We start from the raw sequence: 25,072 nt of genomic DNA, 5'->3' as shown, positions 1-25,072 counted from the left end.
TATTTAAAGTTCTGAAAGAAAACAAACTGTCAACCAAGAATTCTACATCCCGCAAAGCTTTCATTTGAAAATGAAGGCAAAATAAAGGTATTCCTAGATAAACAGAGACTTGGGGGATTCACTGCTAGCAAATCTTCCTTGCAAAAATAATAAAGGAATTCCTTCAGATGGAAAGGAAATGGTACCATATAGTAACTCAAATATACACTAAGATATACATTAATAAAGAACACCAGAAAAGTTAAATATGTAAGTAAATACAAAAAGCTATATAAATGTATTTTTCTTCTTCTCTTAACTTCTTTAAAAGGCATTAGATTGCATAGAACCATAACACTGCATTTATAAGATATAGATGTAATATGTATGACAACAAAACTACAAAGGAGGGGGATGAAACGGAGCTATATTGGAGGAAAGTTTCCATGTTCTAGAGAATTTTAGTACTGATCTGAAGTACACTGTGATAACTTAAGACACATATTATACATGCAATCACTAAGAAAATAATTCAAAACACAGGGAAAAGGAATTGAAATGAAACATGAGAAAATATTAACACAAAGGAGTACAATAAAGAAGAAACAAAGGAACAAAAAAAAGATGAGACATAAAACAAATCACAAAATGGCAGGTGTAAATGCAACTACATCAACCTAAGAATAGAGCCCCATAATACATGAAGTAAAAATTGACAAAATGAAAGGAGAAATAAACAATACAACAATAATATTTGGAGAAGTTAATATCCCTCTCAATAATTGATAAAACAATGAGACAGAAAATCAGTAAGGATAAAGATGATTTGAACAAAACTACCTACCAACCTTACAAATCAACAGTAAAATGACAAACAACTCAATTTAAAATAGGCAAGTAATTTGAGGAGATATTTCACCAAGGAAGATATACAAATGTCTAATAAGCATTTGAAAAGATGCTTAGCATTATTAGTCTTTAGGGAAATGCAAATAAAATGTCACAATGAGATACCACTACCCACCCAGTAGAATGTGTATAATGAAAAATACAAACAGGCCAGGCACGGTGGCTCACACCTGTAATCCCAGCACTTTGGGAGGCCAAGGTGGGCGGATCACCTGAGGTCAGCTGTTTGAGACAAGCCTGGCCAACATGGTGAAACCCGTCTCTACTGAAAATACAAAAATTAGCCGGGCACAGTGGCATGCACCTGTAATCCCAGCTACTTGGGAGGCTGAGGCAGGAGAATCGCTTGAACCCAGGAAGTGGAGGTTGCAGTGAGCTGAGATCACACCACTGCACTCCAGCCTGTGTGACAGAGCAAGACTCCATCTCAAAAAACAAAAACAAACAAACGAACAGACAATACAAAGTATTCACGTCCATCTGAGGAAACTGGAACACTCAGATACTGCTAGTGGGAACATAAAAGATAAAATGGTTATAGCCACTTTGAAAAGCAGTTGAACAGCTTCTTAAAAAGTTAAGCATAAATTTACCACATGACCCAGTAATTCTACTCCCAGGTATCTACCTAAGAGAATTAAAAACATACATTAATATTGACAGCAAATAGAATTATTCATAATAACATCACATTGGGAACAACTCAAACATCCATGAATGGTTAACAGAGAAACAAAATGTGATATAACCAAAAATATAACACCAACACAATCTGATAAATACAGTATCTACTAAATTCCAATACCAATGAATAGTAGTGGCAATGAAATGGAACAAACTATTAATACATGCTATGATGTAGATTAACCTCAAAAAGATATGCTAATTGAAAGAAGCCAAATGTGAAACACTATATATATTGCATGATTCTGTTTGTATGAAATGTCCAGAAAATGGAAAGCTATGGATAAAGAAAGTAGGTTGTTTGGAAGATGGAGATGGGGCAGGAACTTACCACAACTGGGCATCAGCAACTTTCTGGAAGGATGGAATGTTTTAAAACTGAGTGTGGTGATGACTGCATAACTTTATGAATTTGTTAAAAATCATTGACTTGTATACTTAGCATGGACGGATTTTATGGTATATAAATTATACCCCAATAAAATGGAAAAAAGACAATGCACAGAAATGATCAAAATGTAAGGTGGAATGTGGTAAATGCAATGAAAAAATGGGGCAGAACTGGGAGAGGTTCACAAAAAGCTTCCTGCAAGAGGAGTCACGTTGGAACTACATACATCTTATAGAGTAAATAGAATGTTGTTAGGTTATGATAAAAGAAAGGGAACTCCAAGTAGAGACCACTCAATAAGCAAATGCATCAAAGTGGAAAAGGCAGGGGGACAGTTGGTGAACTAACCAGGTACTGTCTAGTTTACCAAAGCACAGAGGTGAAGGGAGCTAGTTAGGGAAACGCCTGCAAAATAGCCCCATCCCCCCCCCCACTGAACTAGCTTCCCTTCTAAGTCACTCTCTCTCTCCCTGTTCTACATCAGAGGTTACAGACATTGTGTTGGCCTGGATATTTAGGAATCACTCAAGTGCTGTCCAGAGTTCCAGAATGTTTCTGGGGTACATTTGCAGAACCCAGGAGTTGGTATGTTGAAACCCTCTGGGAGATTCCAATGCTGTTTAAACCTCATTGATGACTCTCTCCAAGGAGTTTTGAATTGCTCTTCACTTGGGAACACACCAGCCCTTCCCTCCTTCCCATATGGCACTTGGCCACTCTTCATCCCAAAGACAGAACTAAAGAGTTTCATTTTACGCGTTATTTGTTGTGACTGGGTGATAGGAGCCACGAAGAATAAAATTCGCAGCAGTTTTTTAACCTCTCTTCATTATCACCTCCAAGAACCTTTTTAGACATTTCTTCCTAATTGTCCCCCCATGAAATTTTAATACTACCAATAAAATGTAAATCTCTCTATATATTCATAATATGTATATTTTGCTTTACACATAAAAAGAGTAAGTTTTTGCCTCCCTCCCCCACCCAGAAGTAATTTTCCCTCCACTAGAAGTGATATCAACTCCATTGAAAATGCATGCTCTGGAGTCTCACAGTTAAGGGAAGAAGAAGATGTCAACCCACTGAGGATGATGTTAGTATCTTGCGGATCGAAATGTTAAATTCCTTTAGCTGAGTTTTCCCAGATCCACTGGAAATGAGGAAGGGAGTGCAGCCTTCTCAGCCCTCCAGAAGAGACTCAAATTGCTCTGGAGGCCAGATAATAATGGAGCCAGGCCTGACAGGAGAACAATTACAGAAATGAGATGTTTGTGTCTAATAAAAGCTGAAAGCCAAAAGAGACACATTGTTTGGGGAAATTGCATAGACAAGCAAGTCTAATACAGTATTAGAAATATTAGCAAATGTAAAAGGAAATGCACTCTCTGGAAAGACTGTGATCTCAAGCGTCTAGAATAGAGGCATTGTCTCTCCAGTTACAGGACAAGGCCTTCTTAACCTCAGTGAGAAAGTGGTTATTGCCTAACTGGGGATCGACAAGCTTAGAGCATGTTGCTGTGTGCACCAGTGACACAGGGACACGGCTCTGTTCTTAGGCAGGTGTTTGGTACATGATGGATGGTCACCAGATGCATCCCCAGAAATGACAGAGCCCTATAATGTTAACTGGGTCACACTAGCTCCAACTTCACACTTAGAAAATGTGTCGAGAGAGGCACCTTAACGCAAGCCAAGAACAACAGAAACAAACCATGAGCACCTGCTTTCTGCATCTCATGATATTTTTCTAATTTAAAAACCCCGTGTGTGTAGAGCAGCGATTTCTTCTTGTTCTCAACTTCGCCTGGCTCTGCCCTGCAGTTTCAGCTGCCTTTCGCCTCCCGCACGCATCCTCATGCTCACATGTCATCCATTGCAGGATGCCTGGGCAGGTCAGAAAAGAGAGAGAACAGTCTGTTCCAACACTGCCCTTAACACACTGCTGCTGGAGCCCACGCTGCAGGGTAGACTCAACCTAGCACATGGGAGCACACCAATCCACTCCGCCGCCACTGTCCAGGGAGACTAACTTTATCAAGAGGACAGTCCCAGCATTTCATCAGCTAGGGAAAACACCTGCAGCCACGTTTTGAGATAGTCAAAGGCACCAGCACAAAAGAAACTGTCAGAAATCAGAAGAAGCCTGTTGACTTTTTAATTTTGATCCAGAGAAATTTAAAAACCAGGATAGGACATTAGTTGGAACATCCAGCTTTATATGTTTTGGGGGTTTGTTTGTTTGTTTGTTTTTAGACAGAGTCTCGCTCCACTGCCCAGGCTGGAGTGCAGTGGCGCAATCTTGGCTCACTGCAACCTCTGCCTCCTGGGTTCAAGCAATTCTCGTGCCTCAGCCTCCTGAGTAGCTGGGATTATAGGTGCCCGCCACCATGCCCAGCTAATTTTTAGTAGAGATGGGGTTTCACCATGTTGGCCAGGCTGGTCTTGAACTCCTGATCTGCCCACCTCAGCCTCTCAAAGTACTGGGATTACAGGCGTGCACCACCGCATCCAGCCTGTCTTTATTTTAAAAGCAACAATTGTATAGACAATGGCAAATAGTGTGGTAGGAACTTATCTTACGGTTACTTTGATTTCTCACAACTTTCCAGCTGCTAAAATGGCATTATCATCTCCATTTTCTAGAGGCAACTAAAGATCACAAAAGTTACATATCGTTCCTAAAATCACAGAGCTACAAGTGGCAGAAACAGGTTTCACCCAGGACTGTCTGGCTCCTAAAAGCCCACAATACCTCTCCTCAGCATCAAGGCTGGTATCAATGAGACATATTCTAAGTACCATTTGGATTATTTTCTTACAAGATACAGCATGTCCTGATGATAAACATCTTACATAAGACTCACCTTTATTCACACTAATCAGAGTGTCCCTCCAGAAAAAGCACCTCTGTATTAGTCTGTTCTCACACTGCTAATAAAGACATACCTGAGACTGGGTAATTTGTAAAGAAAAAGAGGTTTAATGGACTCACAGTTCCACATGGCTGGGGAGGCCTCACAGTCATAGTGGGAGGTGGCAGAGAAGCAAAGGCATGTCTTACATGGCAGCAGGCAAGACCGCGTGCACAGGAGATTTGCCCTTTATAAAACCATCAGATCTCATGAGACTTATTCACTATCACGAGAACAGCACGGGAAAACCCACCCCCATGAGTCAATTACCTCCCACTGGGTCCCTCCCACAACATCTGGGGATTATGGAGCTACAATTCAAGATGAGATTTGGATGGGGACACAACCAAACCTATCAACCTCCAAGTGTCATTTCTACCTGGAGTCCTACCTCAGAGAAGCAATCGTGACTGCACCATGGATCTGACTTTTATTTTTTTGGCAGATAAAGAAAAGTTTTTTCAGCTTTGTGATGGGGCCATCACTCTGAGTCCTCATCCAGGATGTAACATGCTGGTTTCCAGAGTTAGAGGATAGAGAGGTGCATATGCTTATGCTGGGAGCATTTCTTCCAACACAGGAAAAGGCCCTGCTTTAATTCTACAACCATATTATGAACTGCAGATATTTCATTAAGGACTCTTAAACCATGCCTGTTTTATCTCTGGAGTTAGCTGTAATTGCGAAAATGGAAGAGAAACAAATAGGAGACACAAACATTGAGAACTGAAGGATTTAGGCTTCTTTAGAGGAGCAAAATGACAAACAGGTTGAGTGCTTTTAACTGAATAGCTTCCTACTGGAAAACAAGAAAGGACACTGGTAGTTTTGAGTAAGGCTGGGTCTACACAGTTCATTGTCCTTGACACTGCCTAGTTTTGAAAAATCTGTGTGGGCTCTGAAGAGAAGATTTGCATTTATTAGAAGTGAAGAACGTAATAAAAATGGAAAACACCACATAATTTAATAACCTGTAACGATAAATGCCATGGCACTTGGCAACTCAAAAGATTAGATAGAAGAAAGCTAGAGTGCACGCTTGGTGCAATAACCCTAAGTGTTTAGGCTGGAGGAAGTCAAGAAAATAGCTTCAATATCTCATATCATACGAAATGAGACAGATTATTAAGAACTACTAGAAGCACTATGAATCAACAGTATTGGCTGGGAAACCAGATGGCTAGTCACAGTAATTTTCTCCCAGTAATCAAATGTTAGTTTCATTTACAAAAAGCTTCCATATAAAGTCCTGCGTCAATAAAACATTGTATGCAAGCCCTGGATGACCACTATGGTTGAGCTAGCCCCTTCTATACAAGAAATACACTCATTTTAAAACAGCCCTAAATCCTATGGCCTGGTATAGCAACAAATATGCATCACATTAAACTACTTGACACTTCCTTTCCTGGTTCATTGTTTCATGAAGAAATGAACCCACAGCTAGAGGGAACCACTTTGGAGTTAAACTTCCTTTCTGCTGAAACTGATCATCATATTATTAATATCTCTAGTGATAAAGTCTCATTTCTCCCAGACACCAAGAAAATGCATTGTGTTACTAGCACAGGGTTCTTACACACAGGGAGTCACACTGCCTTCACGCCCACAGCTCATTTTGCTTTAAAGGCTTCTTTTTCATGTAAAATACATCCCCTCAAAGCAGTTCTAAAGATTGGACTTGAAGAGATGTACCTACACTGCTATAGGCTGTGAAATAATTGCCCAGGAACTCTGTTCCCAAAGGACAAACAAAAAAGCAGGGACTTCTGTGTCCTCACAAAGCAAATGCCTTGAGTCTCTGGAGACGCATAGCCACAAGTCCAGGATGCAGGTATGGATTAGGAACAACAGACTCAACCTTGATTCTTGAGAGTTCTTGCAGGCGAACTACAACCTGCTTCTACGCACTCCCTGTCCCTCCGGGGGGTTCACTGTTCTGTGCCTCTGTGTGGCAGAAGCATGTGCAGGGTGAGGGTGAGTAAGCCCTTGCTCGGTCAAGTGGGGCTCCAGCAGGAGTAGCTGACATCACCAGAGAGCCTTTTAGAAATTCAAAAATCTCAGACCCTGCCCCAGACCCACAGAGTCAAATCCTACATTTTACCAAGATCCCCAGTGGTACATATGAACATTCAAGTCAAAAATGCTGCCTCGCGCTACACGGGTCTTCAGCCCCACTGTCCACTCCATGGCAACACAGTGCTGGGGACCCTCCTCCATTGCCTCTGCTGCCTTCACACATCTAATCCACCCATCACTTGGCCCTACCTTGGCAGATTCCAATCTGTCCACTCCTCTGTCTCCACTGCTACCACCTATGACCTGGCGACCATCATCCCCTCACCTGAGATACCACCACACCTGCCATGCCTCTCCCCATTGTCCATGCACACTGCATGGCAATTAGATAATTTTGAGTACCAAAGTCACATCATGGCAAGTTACTCAGTATTTTCCAATGGCTCCCCATGGGCCTGGAATAAAATCCTAACTCCGGACCCTTCTGGCCTGCAAGATGCTATAAAACCCCCCACCCCTGCCCTCCTCTCCAACCTCATTTCCTACCACCATCCCATATGTTTACCATTCAAACCACACCAGTTGCCTTGCTGTTCTGCAAACAGATCAAACCCATCCTCAACTTGAGACAATGTGCTACTGCATCTGCCTGGAACACTCTTATCCCAGATCATGACAAGGCTGATTTCTCCCCAGGCAGGTCTTAGCTCAAACGTCCCCTCCTGAGAAAGGCTTCCTTTGATCAGCACCACCTTCGCTTCCAATCCAGTCGCTATGGCAACACACTTTTGGTCCTCCTGGCATTCAAGTACCTTGTCCAGAAGTGTCCTGTTCACTGTGTGCTTTTCAATCATCCGTTCCCTACCTACATACAAGTTCTTTGAAAGCCAAGACTTTATCTTTGCTGATTGCTAGTTCCTAGAAGAGTAACTGATGTATAACAGGAACTTAACAAACATTTGTCGAATAGATGGATAGATGGATAAACAGAAGAAAAAGTACTGGCCTAAAAGTTCTAACTCTGTTCTCAATTCTGGCTGCATGTTAACCACCCACGGATGTTTGAGAAATGCTGATAAAAGACTGTATGGTCTGAATGTTTGTGTCCTTTTAAAAATGTTCATATATTGAAACCTAACCACCAATGTGATAGTATTAGGAGGTGAAGCCTTTGGGAGGTGATTAAGTCATGAGGGTGAGGCCCTCATGAATGGGATTAGTGCCCTTATAACAGAGGCCCCAAAGAGTTGCCATGCCCTTTGGCCTGGTGAGGACACAATGAGAAGGTGCCATCTATCAACCAGAAAGCAGGCCCTTACCAGATACCAGATCAGCCAGTACTTTGATCTTGGACTTTCCAGCCTTCATAACTATGAGAAATAAATGTTTGTTGTTTCTAAGCCACCCAGTTTATGGTATCGTGTTATAGCAGTCCAAACCAACTATGACACAGACCAAGTGAATCTCAACCTCTGAGCCCACTGGAACAGGGCTGTCCAACAGGACAGCCACTGGCCACATGTGGCTAAGTTTAAATTAATTAAAATGAAATAAAATGTAAAATGCAGCTCTTTAATCATACTACCCACATGTCAAGTATTCATCAGCTACATGTGGCTAGTTAGTGCCTACCTTGCAGAAGAGCAGAGATAAGGCATCTTCCCATAATGCAGAAAGCTCTATTTGAGTTCTAGAAATTATTCTAAGGCTTATTTGTTATGTGGCTCATTTATGCATTGAAGAATCCTTATTCAGCACCTATTACTAGCCAAGTATCATACTAAGTGCTAAAAATAACAGTAACAAAACATTGTCATAGCACCTGCTATGCACCAGATTATTGTTCTAACAGCTTAACAGATATTAATTCATTTTATTGTTACATTAGCTATGTTAAAGGAATACTATTATTATCCCCATTTTACGTACAAGGAAATTTCAGCACAGAGAGATTTCAGAAACTTACTGGGGAGTAGTCACGCAGCTGGTGAGCTATGGAATCAGAACTGGAATCTAGGCCCCGCGTTAAAGGACATTTATAAAGAGAGCTGAGTAAGACGGAAGATCCTCCACATTTCTTAGCTGTGATAACCGAGTCTCAGGCTGACCAAGGAGCTTGCTTGGCACAGTCAGTGTGTGGCACAGTCAGTGTGTGGCACAGCTGAGATAAGAGCTCCACTCCATGCCAGGATGCCTTTATGGACAAGAAGCTGTTCTTACCTCCTACTCATGTCACAAATGCAGGTCAGGAAAATACTATCCAGGCTGGGAAATTCCTCTGGAGCCAGAGGATAAGTCCTACCTCCATTCCAGTTACCTTGTTCACAGGTAAATCTGCCTATTCTGGGACAATTCCAGGGTACATGGCCTGGGCAGGGACTCTTCACATACCTCTTTCTTCTATGAATCTGCAGCCAGCTCTGTTTGTTAAGCGCTTTTCTCCAAACAGTAATGAAAAACACTGCTCCAATGCATCCCATGAATGAGGAAGGTAGGACGATACGAGTGGGGACAGAGTGGGCCTCAGGGTTAGATCTACCAGGTTCAATTCAAGAACCATCATCTTCTTAAGTAGTAAAGACAGACCTTTCCTGAGCCTGTTTCCTCATTTGCAAAGTGGTAATATCAGCACTTTGTAGGCTGTTGGGAGATTACACATCATATTCTACAAGTGTCAAAAGGGCAAAGCTGGGGGGAGGGGGCAGCCTGTCCTTTCAATGTCATACTGGAACATTGTTTAACAGACCAACCCAGGATTACTTATTTATCTAGGACAGGGGTCCACATACTATGGCCCAAGGCCAAATCCCATTCACCACCTGTCTGTGTTAAGTAGAGTGTCTCTGGAACACAGCCATGCCCATTTGTGTAGCCATCACGGCTATAGCAGAGTTGAGTTGTGAGAGAGCAACAGAGACAGCATGGCCTGCAAAGCCTAAAATATTTACTATACAGCTCTTTACGTGGTAAGTTTCCCAAACCCTGATGCAGAGGAATATACCTGGGTTTGATTTTCCTATTTACTATATATTAAGGGCACGAACACTGTGAAGCTGCGTGTTAACTTACAGATTGCTGTACAGTAGAAAAGATAAACCCCAAAGTCAAAGAAACATTACCCTGTAAGACATTCACTAATTTTATATCTGTAGAGATTGAATTTCCCATGAAGCTGACCCTGGAATTAACACTAGTGAGCCTCGAGTTTATGCAAGGGTACTCTAGGGGCTAACCTAGAACCCCTACGTAAGAGGGAGGAAAAGAAGCAGGTCTGGGTAGAGTGAGAATTGGGGATGGGATGCAGTTGCAACAGAAGGCTTAGCTGACCCTATGGGAAGTTCTGAATACAGGATAAGTGACCTTCAAGAGATTCAAGCAGTGGTAAGAGAATTGGTCTTTTTATCTGCTCATGGATCAGACATTGGGTGCAGGCTGCCCTGGAAGAAAGCCTGACTTCAGACAAGGTGGCTGTCTTCAGCCAAGGTAGTCCTAAATGGAGCTGACAGCTGGGCTCTTTCTGCTGGCAATATTCCTGAAGCTACGGTACCTGTGGCTGATTTGAATGGTCCGTCACAATTTCCCCCACACTTACCTAAAAATGGTTCTGTTCTATCACTCTTTTTTTTTTTTTTTTTTTCCAAAATGCCAATAAATACCAAGTTCCTCAAAAGCTTCTTTGAGCTGGCTTTACCACCTCACTGGTTCCCTCATTAATGAGTTAAATAAAATAGTATTTGACTCGGTTTCTCTCTGTAATTGCATGAAGGGCCAAGTTTTAACTTTCTCACCATTATTTTCTGATAGAAAATAACTGCCACACATTATGTGGCAGTTATTGTGATATTATCATAAGGGAGAAAGCCTTTACTTAAAAATGAATGGGCAGTCCCCACCCAGCAATGTCTTCCTTTCTTCTGAGCCTCGCGGTCTGGCCAGGGCAGTAGTGAGGCACCAGTGAGTCACACCAGCAGAGAGCTCCTTCTCCTCCAGGGTCAACCTGGATTGGCTGGCTGGAAGGTGAGGGAGGCTGCCCAGACCAGAAAACTCTGGGGAAAATAACCAGAGGCTAAATCAACCTGCCTTTAAGAGTTGGTATTTATCAGAGCCTTAAAAGACAAAGAGCCTTTATTTGGCTTGTGCTAAGGGATGGGGATCAGAAAGCATTTTCTCAGAATTCCAGTGAAGTCTCTTCATGGGAGGAAGTAAAATGATAGATACAACATCTCGAACACCCTTGCTTTGAAATGCACAGTAAGAATCAGAATTGTCAATGCCAGCCATAGGGGATAGAGCTCTGGGTGAGGCCACTGGGAGGGCTCTGGCAGTCATGAGTAGGTATCAAGGTCTCTGTAAGAGAGAGGTTCAGGAAAGGCTCAGGAAGACCCAGGATATAATATATGTTTCCTGCAAGCTGAGCACATAGTCATGATTAGGGACCAGGCAACTTACTTAAAAATACAACCACCACCACAGCAAGAAGATGAAAATGGATGAGTATGGTGATGGAGAGATGAACAATTATATAGCAAATATAGCAAAATGTTAATTGCAGAATCATGACAGTGGGTATACGTGTATTAACTATATAATTCAAGTTTTATGCTTAATTTTTTCAATAATAAAATATTGAGGGGAAATAACTACTGAGAGTGCCCACAAGGCAAAACACAAACTCAGTCCTACTATATTCCACATGTTAAATGTGTACGTATTTACACAATATACATGCTGATATGCCTCTATATTTATAGTCATAAATGAGTAAAATACACAACTATATGCAGAATATTGGACATGTAAACAAATTTTGTTTCTAGCAAGAAATTAATGCTGCAAGCTTCCCAGACTGCATAACTCAGTCTAGGATACGCGGACTAGACTAGGAAAGACTATCTTTCCCTTAAAGTAGGTTAGTCTTAAATGTAACAGAAAATCGCTCAGGGCAAATGGTATTTATGAACTAGACATCACAGAATGACAACAGTTATGAATGATGCAAAATGAAATCATTCAAACCACCTATGGAAAAAGAGCAAAATTCAGCTATCATACTTTCACCTTAATGGCCTGGTTGATTTGCCTGGGCAAACTGCCTAAAGGAACATGTAGAGAACAAGGCCTGTCTCTTTTCTTATAAGAGAGCAAGACCAGATCCACCCTACAGTTATGCAGACAATACAAGCATATTCTAGGTGCAATAATTACGCTATATATGACACTAAGCGAACAGCAATTGCATTTGCAATGAGCCTACCTTACAGAGCTTCCAGATCAGTCAATTCATAGAACAAGCAAGCACAGTGTTTTATAAGGCACAGAGCCTCAGACTAATGTACACATCTTACTGCCCACTACCAAAGGTCAAGATACCCCTGGGATGTAAGAAGAGGCAGTGTGAGCTCTGGACCAGAGACCCAGGGAAATTGAAGGGCTAGGGTAAGTGCTGAGTGATGAGTAACAGCCTTAGGGGAGATAGCAGAGGCCTACAGGTGCTATGAAGCCCATAAAGTGTTGCAAATGCACTCCAGGTCCAGCAGGACCACCCACAGTCCTTTCCTGGCAACAATTTTAGAACTTACATTCATCTAAGGAGCATGCATCTCCAGTGTTATGACATCAGTCAAGGAACAATAAGAGTTTATGCAGAAAACCATCCACGTCCACTTAGCTGGAATATATTTATTCTGTAATAACAAGTACACAAATGTTAGCTATATGTTAGCTAGTAATAATTGTAGGCTTTTTTGTGGTTTTTCTTTTCTTTTTTTTTTTTAGAGACAGTCTCACTCTTGTCACCCAGGCTGGACTGCAATGGCATGATCATAGCTCCCTGAAACCTTGTGCTCCTGGGCTCAAGCGATCCGCCCACCCCAGCCTCCTGAGCAGCTAGAGCTACAGGTGTGTGCCACAGTGCCCAGCTAATTGGTGTGTTTTTGTTTTGTTTTGTTTTGTTTTTTTGTAGAGATGGGGTCTCATTATGTTGCCCAAGCTGGTCTCTAACTACTGGCCTCAAATGATCTTTCCATCTCTGTCTTCCAAAGCACTAAGATTGCAGGTATGAGCCACTGTACCCAGCCAGCTATTGCTAACATTAATACAAGTAATTTTAATTAAACATTTATTACATAGCAGGTAGTATGTTAAGCACTTTTACAGGTTAATCCTGCTAATCTCCTGCAAGATAAGTGCTATCACTAAGCCATTTTGTAGAAAAAAAAAATGAGATTTCATATGCCTAGGACTATTCTGAACCTGGTATAAGGGACTGGAATCCAAGGAGTTTAATTCTAGAGTCACACTAAACACTTTAGCTAACTGCTTGTTAAAATCAAATAGTTATGCATATGTCATTTGTATAACTGGATTGCATGACTGAAATTAAGTGAATGAAGAGCAAAGGGCAACAGCAAGTATATCTGTAAGGGCCCAAGACACACATGCTCAGGATGTAATAAGAGAGCCAGCAGCCCACACTGATTCGACGGGCCAGTCTCTGAACCCACACCCCATTCAGATGACACTGCCAACCCCATCTCTGAGACAGAGGGAGTTGGAAGTTCTGCAAAGAAAGTATTGACTTCCAGCTCCTGACTCCCAGCCAGCCCTTCACTTTGCAACAGTGAGAGGGCGGCGAGTATTCCAAAATCGGTTAATAATGCAACCAACCAAACCACAAACAAGAGCATAATTAAAGCTCTTTTACTTTGGTTTAAAATAATCTCAAATCTGCCAAACACAGATGACTACATAGAACAAAGCAGCACATCATGGGGTTTATTTGGCTTCTCCTTCTGTTTGGGACTCTGCCTGAGAAAACTAATTATGTACTCAGCACATACAGTGTGTAAGACCTGAACAAGGTGCTTTTCACAAACACTATCTTATTAAATCCTGGCACAAACTGTAGTGTAGGTATTACTAAGTTCAATTTGGAGAAACAGAAGGAGAGGTTCAGAGAGGTTAAGTAATTTGTCCAAGGGCACACAGCTAGCCTAGCAGAATGATATTTTAAACCTAGGTAGTTGCATCCAGCCTGGTTTTATTAAACCATGTGGCTACCTCGAACATCTTTCATCAAAAAGACACATAAAAGACAGGGAGAGAACAGCAGGCCTCAGAAGTTCCCAGGATTGAAATCTGTTTATTACTACGAAGTGGCCAATCACCTCTGCAGGGCAGGCCAGCAACCCTGGCACCAGCTGGGTTCTAAAAGGCCAAAGCTGCCAGGCCATGCCAAGATGCCACAATGAAAATGAGCATTGTTTGGGTCAGCTGCTGCAGGGCTCCTGCGCACACAGGCAGTACCATGTCACTGAATGGAGGGGGTGCCTCAAGGGTGCAGGGTTAGCGGCTGCAATGTCTCATGCAGGCAGGCAGGCAGGCAAAGAGGGGCCTGAAATTAGTGCTTTAGGGTCATTGTTGCAGGAATTGGGCAGGCAGGGGTCTCGACATCAAAACTCAGGCAGGAAATAGCTCAAGCCATTCTGCCCTCTGGGGAAAATGGCCGAGGAAGGGGGAAGGGGTAAAAGGGATGACAATATTCTAAAGAGAAAAGGAAAGCATTGAAGAATAAAGCAAAATGCCATCAACCTGTGGCCCACTCTGGATTAACTCTGAATTCGAAGGCACTTCTAAACCTGTCTATGACCCAGCACTGAATTAGACACTTGACAGTGATAATGACACCTGGCATTCACACGTCAGTCCCCTGCGCCCTCCCACAAAACACCATCAAAGCCACTAAGGATTTCCCACTGGAAATGGGCTTGGCCAATATACAGACACAGGCAGAAACAAAGAGGGGAGAATAAACTGCTCCCTCTCCCACGCAACTGCAACTTCAGCTGTAAGCAGAATTTTTAACCTCCTGAGCCTGGGGTTCTGAATGATAATACACAAATTGCAAAACTAGAAACAGAATATATAAGGCACTTGTCAGCACCTGCCATCTTGCAGAGCTCATTAAATACCCATGATTACTCACATTCACAACTTTTAAAGAGAATCAACAGAGGGCCATCACATCGTACCCCTGAATTATTGTCTGGAGTTGAGCTCGATTATTCAGATTGATGTAGTCAGTGTGAAGTCTTGAAAGCAAAGCCTGAAAGATAAGGACATTGGATGCATCTGTGCTGTGTGCCAGTAGGTGACTTAGGAATCAGTAAGCACATCAAATATGGTCACACCGTAGAAACAACACTGACGCTGAGGCTGAATCTTCCATCTCTCTTTGGAAGGGCAAAGCGTAAAGAGGAAAATCACCAGGTCCAAGTCAATGCTCACTGGGGCCTTCTAGGCATGGAGCACTGCTGAGGACTTCACACAACTCACGCTGATGTGGACACAAACAGGAGCCACCCAGACCCAAGGCAGGTGCAGCGGGCCAGGGGCTCATAGGAGGCAGATCTTGCCTAAGAGGAGGACTTGAAGGAAATCTCAATTAAAAGAGAAGCATGAGAGACAAGCGCTGTTGTCAATTTCTAATTAGTAAGAGTTAGCTGGTAAGAAAAATATACAATCCTCTAAGCTTCCAATGTGGATTTTTGTGCTCTGCTACTACTTTCCATTGCACAACTAAGGGAGACCAAGGGGAAGCGCAGGACACACTCAAGAAAGGGAACAATCAAAGGCAAAAATGCAGAGGTAAGCAGGAGTACTAGGGAAATGGACTAGTCAGATTTGCCAGCCCCAATATTTAAAAGGGACCAACTCTGCCTCCCTGTGGCTCACAGGGTCCTGCTGGGTCTGGTCTTCCACCCACCTCTCTGCTTTCATCTTCCCCTGCCTCCCTCTCACCCTCTCTGCTAGAGACACACTGGTCTTTCCACTCCCCGACCACATCAAGCATGTTTCAACCCCAGGGCCTTTGCACTTCCTAGTCCCTCTGCCTGAAACATTCTTGCTCCAAATAGCTGTATAATTTGATCTCACACTTCTTTCAAATCTACTCAAATATCACCCGCCCAGAGAGGCCTTTAGAGAAAGGTCCAACCGATTTGTTAGCAGCCATAAAAATAGGGGAGGGGAAGGCGAACGGATCTGAATTGTCAGACCGCATGTATGTGTCTGCTCACAGCAGGGATCTACCTAAAACTGTCTACTGTGAATGAAATCAAGGACAGAGAATGATGCACTTGTTCAAGGGCCATCAGTTTAAGGGTTGATATTGTATAAATCCTACAAACCAACCAAGGGCCAATTCTAAGCATCCCTAAAAGACTGTGAGGATCTTGGGCCCCGCTGCCCAGCAGCAAAGGGCTCCCTTTTCCTGTAATGTATGATTTGTGACATGCTGGAGTTTGGCTGCTGGAACGAAGAGGCATCTGCCCGGCTTCTTCCTGAAACACAGGAGCTAGGGCAGCTTTGGGAAGGGCATTCTGGCTTCAGATGTCCTCTGTCTCTTGATACAGGAGCTTAGGAAGCTCCTGACCTCTGAGCTCACTCAAGGAGAAGCCACTGCATCCTGCCTTTAAGGAGTGAGCCCTCAGGAGGTAGCCCTGGAGAAGGAAGATGGTGAGAAAAGGCCCAGCCAGGGGTGGGGCTTCGTTACTGGGCGTGGAGAGTGACACCAAAGGGAGCAAAGAGGGAGACAAGCCCCCTGCTCCTTCTGCACCCTCCTTCCAGGTGACGCAGAGCAGGCGGGCAGGCTCAGCACCACCCCCACCACCTCCTTTCTGTGTCCCTATATGGGACGGAAAGGCTTTTTACTTCTAAAGGAACAAGAATTGGAGAATCCACACAACTCCTTTCCCCAGAAAGCTTTCCTGATTCACTGAGGAAGGGAATCAGATCCCATGCTCCTAGAATACAGGTGAGCTCGCCAGCAGCGGTCCAGCTGTTTTTAGGATAGACACTGACTAGTTTCCGTGATGCTCAGCTGCCTCAGGTCTAAAAGAATCAGCTTAAAAAAAAAGATGAAATGAGATAATATAAGAAAATATGCAGCATGGGGCCTGGCATAGAGTAAGCATACAAAAAAATGCTTAATCCAAACAAATAATTCCAATGATGTAAAAAAAAAGAAATGTCACAATTAGAACTGAAATATAATTATCAAAGCTTTCTAGAAAATGCAGATTGTGAAAAATCACTTAAGCCTCACTTAATACTAGAAAATAGACATTTCATAATAATTTGATTGTAGTGATTCACATAATCTGTGCTGAATAAATCAGTAAGTTTTATTTTAAAACAATTTAATATTAGAAAAAGGCTCTGAAGTCAGAATGCACCCCCCCCCAACCTTTTTTTTTTTTTTTTGAGACAGAATCTCACTCTGTTGCCCAGGGTGGAGTGCAGTGACGCGATCTCGGCTCACTGCAACTTTCCACCTCCCAGGTTCAAGCGATTCTCCTGCTTCAGCCTCCCAAGTAGCTGGGAACACAGGCCTGCCCACCACATCTGGCTAATTTTTGTATTTTTTTTAGTAGAGATGGTGTTTCCCCATGTTGGCCAGGCTGGTCTTGAACTTCCAACCTCAGGTGATCCACCCACCTCAGCCTCCCAAAATGTTGGATTACAGGCGTAAGCCATTGCACCCAGCAGAATGCCCATTTTTGATGTCCAGTGTTGCCACTTTCAAGCTATGTGACAGGAAGAAAATTTCTCCAACTCTCTGGACCTCGGAATCCTCATTACAAAATGAAGATAATACATGTACCTATCTCACAAGGTTTTGCAAAGATCCAAAAGGTTAATCCATAGGAAAGCCTTAGAACAGTGTTACATACGATCACGATTCTTATTATCATTATTTTGATCATTAATGTGACTGTACGTATGATGCTATGGTGATAAAGCTTTCCAGTCAGGCCAGACCTTGGTCTGAAACTGGATCCCTTCAGTTGCCTGCTTTGTGAGATGTTTCTGCAAGCGTCTCAGTGTGAGGATGAAGAGGACAGCAGAAGAAATGCATGTAACACGGTGCCTGGCACAGGGTGTGGACCCACAGAAGTGAGTGTAGCAACTGTGATGTACTATCAGGATGCTACACTACTATTGGTAAGTAGGATATTACAAACACACTTCTGCTTCAAGAAATACTTGGAACCAAAATGTCTATGCACAACCCAGTAAAACACATGAAATAATTATGAGCGTATGAACAATGTATCAATGCATTGCCTTAGTAACTATTAAGGGTTATAAATCACAACTTGGAATTTATAACCCACAGCCACTTTCAGGGTATATAATGGCATAAAATAAGATAATTACAAATACCTGAGAGGTAGAACTCCCTATGGAAGACTACTGCATGCAAGAAAATGCAAAGGATGAAGGGCCCCAGCCAGTCAGTGCGAGGCACATCCCTCCGGGGAGCCCCAGCCTCAGAGCAAGAGAACCAGTCAGCGATTGGACGTTCTGATCCCAAACTGGCACTGCTTCTACCAAGAAGCCTCAGGTCTCTGGCATCCCCTGTGGTACCTCAGCTGATGGAGGGAAAAAGCAAACCAGAAAGAGGGGATTCTAGGGTCCCGGTGCCAAGTTTCTCTCTTCACTCTCCAAACAAGCTGACTTCACACAGGAAGATTCCCGGGCACCTGATGTAAGTGAAACCCAGACCACTTACTGCCTGCTGTTAAAAAAGGGGAAGGAGGGATACTTTGTTATCCACCAGCCTCAAAGCATCTGAGTAACATGGAGATTAAGAGGAGCTGACAGAGAGGACTGGAATCTGAATGGCTGGAGCACATGGCTCCTTCCCAAGTCCTCACCATTCTCCTCTCTGTTTACAGTGGATGGCGCCTGCCTGGCTTGCATGGTGGCTGCTGTCCCATCTGCCATTCCCTTACTCACTGGGCATTAATAGAGCAGCCCAACCAACTTCTTAAAGAACAAGGTGATATTACATCTCTTTGGGACACCAGGTGATACCTAATTGCAAGGAAAACTTGATGAGGTTATACTTATTGCACATATTCAGTGAAATCCGAGTGGGATTAAGAAGTCATGGCAGGGCGCGGTAGCTCACACCTGTAATCTCAGCACTTTGGAAGGCCGAGATGGGCAGATGACCTGAGGTCAGGAGTTTGAGACCAGCCTGGCCAACATGGTGAAACCCTGTCTCTACTGAAAATACAAAAAAGTTAGCTGGATGTGGTGGTGGTGCATACGCCTGTGGTCCCAGCTACTCGGGAGGCTGAAGCAAGAGAATCGCTTGAACCCGGGAGGCGGAGGTTGCAGTGAGCTGAGATCATGCCACTGCACTCAGGCCTGGGCGACAGAGTGAAACTCCATCTCAAGGAAAAAAAAGAAGTCATACATAGTGGGGGTGGGGTGGGGGTGGAGGCCCCCAAATCTATACCGTATTAGCAAATTTCATGTCCCTCGGTTTGATCATTCATTGATTCATTTAGTAAATATTTACCAAAGGCTACCAAGTGTCCAACCTTAAACTGGGAGCTATGAACACAAAGAGAAGCAAATGCATGGGTTCAATATATATCATTTAAGGAGTGTGAATGGTTTGTCCACAATTCCACTTAGCAAATGCACATCCTGACTGCGTGCTTGAGAAGGGAGACATAAACTTCCCATCCTCACACTGAGTTTCAGTCCTCACATGCCCCCTCCTGTGCATAGATCTCACTATTACCATGCTAAGCGTGATCCTAGTGTTCGGAGGTAAGCACTGTTTATACTGCCTGATCCTGGAATGCACTGCTTCCCTTCTAGGCAACTAAGGGAATGTCCTTGAGTAACATTCCACCTCCATATAACATTGGTCTCACTGGCTGCTTTAGAACCAAACTCTCCAATGAAAAGCATTTGTACTTGAAGGCACTGATCTTAAGGGTTTTGCATGATAATAGGGTCAATTGTAAAAGAGACCCGAAGAGAGGGGACCCACACCTGGCCAGGGATGGAGCAGGGTTACCTCACTCAAGCATGACATTCCAGTGGTAAAAGATGACCAGGAGTTTGCCAGGCAAAGAGGTCAGGCTGCTTGCGCTAAGAAAACCATCTCCTAAAGTCTGGGCCAGAGGAGTATGTGTTCGTGTTTCCCTTCCTGGTAGACTCGGCATGTTGCTTATTTACCACAGGGGACTTGCATTCTCCACTGAGCTCCGACAGAAAGACCATGTGCTGACTGGCTCGCTGACTGACGGCTGTTGGTATTAAAAGCTTCTGATCCAACGGTTTCTCTGAGTGGCTTTTAACTTCATCTCAAGGCTAAAAATCCTTTCTTTCTTTAGGTCAATAGCTTAAATAGCAGAAGACAAGGGAAGGCGGCGGGTTAGTCTGCTGGTTCCATAAACTGCACGATAAAGAAAAAAACATTTTTCTTTATCGTGCATTTTATGCAAGGAAAGAGCAATGTCAAATCACTGGGTCTGTCAGCTCAGGCCACTTCCTGATCAACCTCAAACCAGAAATACAGACCTGTGGCTGGTATTCAGAGAACAGTTTTGGTGTTTAAATTCTGTCACATGACCAGTTAGAAAATCCCGGAGCATTAAAAAAAAAAAAAGGTGGGGGAACACTTTTCGAAATGAAAATCAATCAGTAAGACCAAGGAAAAAATTCCCTCTGCTTCCTGTCCTAGAATAAGGGTTCAGGTTTTGATCTTCCCCAAAAGGGTTGGAGGGACCAAGCTGGCCAAGCTGCTTGTATTACATCTCCTTTGATCACAGGCTCTGCAGAAAAGGTACCTTCTCCCATCAATTCCTGTAAGAGAAATGCAGATACATGAATGCAGGTCTCAGGGCACACAGAGCCTCAGCCCAAGCCCCATCCTGAGCCCCATTTTGAAAGGAGACATATCGCCTGGCTAGCCAGCTCTCTGGGCTCATTCTGCTCTCTCCACCAAATTCCATCACTCTAAATAATTTGGGCCTTACTGCTTCTGGAAGGATCCCTGCTGAAAACCAAGAAGAGAACCATAGACAGAGACTGGGGCACTTTACACTGCTTCCTGATTCTGTGCTTTTAGGACCCCAAAAACCCTCTCCCAGATACTTCTGTTTAAATAGATAAGCACAACCCAAATGCCATCAAGAGGTGAATGGTTAACTAACAGGAGTACCTCCACACTAGGGAATATCACTCTGCAATAAGAAGAAATGAATTATTGATATATGCAACAACTTGGATGGATCTCAAGGGATTTGTGCTTAGTGGAAAAAAAAAAAAACAATCTCAAAAGGTTGCATGCTGTATGATGCCATTTAAGTAACATTCGTAAAATGACAACATTAGAGAGATGGAGAACAGAATAGTGCTGCCCTGGGGTTAGGGAGCAGAAGAGACTGTGGCAAAAATGTACAGCAGATTCTATATCCTGATTGTGGTGGTGGTCACATTAATCCACACAAGTGATGAAACTGCAAAGAACTACACACACACACACACACACACACACACAGAGAGAGAGAGAGAGAGAGAAGCACGAGTGCCGGTAAAACTGAGGAAATCTGTTGGTGGACCCTATCACTGTCAATTTCCTAATTGTGGTGTTATACTACAGTTTTGCAATATGTTACTATTGGGGGAGACTGGGTAGAGTGTGTACAGGATCACTCTGTATTATTTCTTACAATTGCATGTGAATCTACCATCATCTCAGGATGATAGATTAGATAGATAGATAGATAGATAGATAGATAGATAGATAGATAGATAGACAGATAGATAGACAGATGGACGGACGGACGGATGGATACACATATAAGCAGGTTGAGGAGCATATCTATCTATCTGGAGCACTTTTTCTTTCCAAGGAGACTAAATGAAAGAGGAACACAGCCAGCTTCATTCAGACATTCTGCACAGAGCCCAGAATATCTTATTAAAGAGATCCAGGGGCCCTCCCTGGGACTCACTGTGCCATCTCTGCTGCGACACACAACTGTCCTTACATAAAATCTCTGTCTGGAGCTTCGGAGACCATGGGATCCTCTTCAGGAATCTCGTTAAGAGCTTGGTTGCATGTCAGAATTGAACCACTACTGCCTGGAACACAAATTTCATTCAGAAAGCCAAAGACCTGTCCCATGAAAACTGGACCATTAGCTGATATAAACTACATCTATATAGGGACATCTATATATTTGTATTAACCAGAAGGCCACCTTCAGAAAATGATGTTCTGAGCGGCTAGAACAATTATAAGAAGGCCCTGACCTTCCATTTTCCCTTCTTCGTATTTTTCTTAGTTTTCAGCCATATTTTTGTTGCAACCTAAAAACCATACAAATGCTGATTTGTTACATGTATAGGCATCATAGTAGCTACGGTTGTATACCCACACCATTCTCTTAAGCATACTCATAATTTCTCCCAAGTGTCATATAAATTTCAACCCATTAAATAAAATGATTTTATACTGTCCTTGTAGATGTTACTAACCCTCACCCCCACCAATGACATCACTGTTTCCATAGTAACTAATGTACTTCAAAGTAGAAAATGCAGATGGTGGCTTTAAAAAAAAAAAAAAAAGGCAGAAAAAATAAGTGACAGATACCAAGCATATCACAGTGTAAGTGGTGTGCAAAACGTACCTGCTTTATAGGCACCAACTCAGGGTCAAGCAATAAATATTTTAGTAGAACCCTTATGCTAACAGATATTCTATATAACCATGGCCTATCCGATTACTCTTATTGCCTTTGGAAAAGTGGCTGCCGAATTCAGTGTGCTTACCCTTCAGAATTTGCATGTGGGTAGAAGTGTGTGTTCAGAAGCAAGTGTGCAGATCACAGGCTGATTTTCAAAATAGAGTCACGTACTTCATAGATATGTTGTAATTATGCCTAGATAAGAAGAGCTATTTCAGAAATACTTCAATGCCAGGAAGAATGACTGCAACTATTCACAAGAGAGAAATGGATAAAACTGGTAAGGAGGAAAAAAAGCCCAAATTCTTATTTCCTAAGTGTAAGAAAAAAATTATAAAATCTCCAAGAAATGCAACATTTCTCTCTTTAAGCATAAGGTCCTTCTGATGAAGCATGGGTACTTTTTCAGTTACTATAAGTATTTCATTGTTTAGATGTCTGTGAATGAAAATTTTTCTGGGCATGAAAATCTACGCTTTGAGTTGTGAGAAAGACAGCTAAGAGATGACAGTTCTGGATGGTTTGACATAAAACGAGAATCTGATTTTAAAACATAACAGAGTGTGGTAGGAATGCTGATCTGTCCCTGTCACGATGCCATTCTTAACACTGTCTGCATACCGAGCGGAAGCTTCAAGTGTCCCATCATCTAGTCTCTGAGCTGTAGGGGCCAATATTTAGAAGACCATGAGATGACACCATGCCCTGCAAACAGTCCATGAGCTCATTTCTTCTGATGGCATTTGGCTACTACCAAGGACAGTGAACACATCTGCAATCCTGCAGCCCACTGAAAAGGCCTAAATCGCCCTGGCGCAGTGGCTCACGCCTGTAATCCCAGCACTTTGGGAAGCCGAGGTGGGCGGGTCACCTGAGGTCAGGGGTTGAAGACCAGCCTGGCCAACAGGGTGAACTTCGTCCCTACTAAAATACAAAAATTATCCAGGTGTGGTGGCACGTGCCTGTAATCCCAGCTATCCGGGAGGCTGAGGCAGGAGAAGCACTGAACCCAGGAGGCAGAGGTTGCAGTGAGCCGAGCACCACTGCACTCCAGCCTAGGAGACAAGAGCAAAACTCCGTCTCAAAAAAAAAAAAAAAAAAAAAGGCCTAAATCCCTACTTCAGATGCCACATGATGATGGTTTCATTTCTGGGATACTAGATCTTGCCTCATGTTGTCAGCACAGTTCTCTCTGTTCCGGTGCAGCCTCACCTAAGGAAAGCCCTGAGATTCTAGTCCTTCCACAGGATGCTCCCTGTGTGGCCCCATCACCTGGTAAATGGAGAGCTGGAAGGGTGGCTCCATCCAAACACCTGACTCCCTAACTTTTGGCTGCAGGCTTAGATCAGACTACAAGTCTCAGGTTTTTTTTGTAGGTTCATTGAGCTACTAGCTTCCTAAAACGCCTCCTTCTATAGACCACACCCCTTTTTGCAAAAACCTGTAACTCCTTTATGCCCACTAGATTGAGCCTAGCCTTCAAAACCTTCCCTCACCTGACTGGACCTTCCAGCCAAGGGAGTTACCTCCTTCCCCTTCCCAAAGGCCTTCCCTAAAATTTCCTCCCTTCCTCTTCACTGCTGTGGAGCCTCTGTTTCTGCAGATCCACTTCCATTTTCTCCTCTGTGACTTGAATGGACTTTTACATTCGGCCACCATACCACTCTCTGAAGAATATCAAACCTTGCAGTGATGTCATGAGCAAAAGTATCACAACGTAAGCATCTTTATAGCAATTTCTTGTGTTTTGATATGCTGGGTCCCCAGTATCTAGAAGAGTGCCTGACAAGTCGCAGAAGCTCAATAAATAGGTCTTGAATTAATAAAGTAGCTTCAAAGAACACGAACATCTTAAAATTTTTAAGGTTAAGAGAGATTAGAGAGGGAGGTCTGATATCAAAATTTTAAAATATATACAAGGAGAACAGCCATCATCGTTTGAAGAAGCTTCACACCAAGTTAATTAAAAGATTAAACAGCTACTTAAGTGGTTAGGAGACAACATAAAATATAAGGGAAAAGATTCTTTCACATCAGAATTCAATTTAATGCCTCAGATCAATAAAAACTATCTTAAAGATCAAGAAATAAATCAAGTCACATAAGTTGCACATAATAGAGAATGACTTTAGGAAAGTGTTCTGTTTCTGTGAAAATGCAGAAGAAACTTATGGTATTGAGGTTTCTCATTCAATGGATTTGAACCAGATCCATTTGGGTCAAACAGCAGGACCCCAAACATATCGGCAAAAGTCAAATATCTGTAATGAGCTGTGATGGTTAGTGTGTGTGGGCAGGCAATGTGAACACAGAAAAGGCCTGTGATCCCACAGGGCAGTCCCTCTACCATAGGCCACATCCATGCTGGACAGCAGAGAAGAGTGCACCAGGGCTCCCTGCTGGGTCACCTGTGAGGTGCTGTGCAAAACAAAAGCAGGCCTACTCAGTGGACTGGCTGGGAGAAAAGACTCACAGTAAAGAGAACAGTTCCAGTTGAGAGGCCTCCGGAACCTACCAGTTATCCAGAGCCCATGCTTGCCAGCCTCATATCTGCAGGAGGGGCCTGCTCAGATAAAGAAGTCAGCCTCCAGCTCTAGGTAGCTTGACTAGAT

At 43.1% G+C, this 25,072-nt stretch overlaps 1 protein-coding gene across 10 annotated transcripts in view; it reads right to left on the bottom strand.

Annotated features, from left to right (window-relative positions):
- SLCO3A1 (solute carrier organic anion transporter family member 3A1) overlaps positions 1–25,072 on the bottom strand; it is a 321,311-nt gene that overhangs the window by 273,394 nt on the left and 22,845 nt on the right. The window contains exon 2 of one of the 10 annotated variants that reach the window (XM_063795432.1): positions 12,474–12,578. The exons of the other annotated variants lie outside the window; for them this stretch is intronic. The gene's annotated coding sequence lies outside the window, so the exon portion shown is untranslated. The remainder of the gene's footprint in view (positions 1–12,473; positions 12,579–25,072) is intronic. 10 annotated transcript variants of the gene reach the window in all.

This window comes from Pan troglodytes, chromosome 16, assembly GCF_028858775.2.
Source record: "Pan troglodytes isolate AG18354 chromosome 16, NHGRI_mPanTro3-v2.0_pri, whole genome shotgun sequence".
Lineage (NCBI taxonomy): Eukaryota > Metazoa > Chordata > Mammalia > Primates > Hominidae > Pan > Pan troglodytes.
This window is presented reverse-complemented; position numbering and strand designations above follow the sequence as displayed.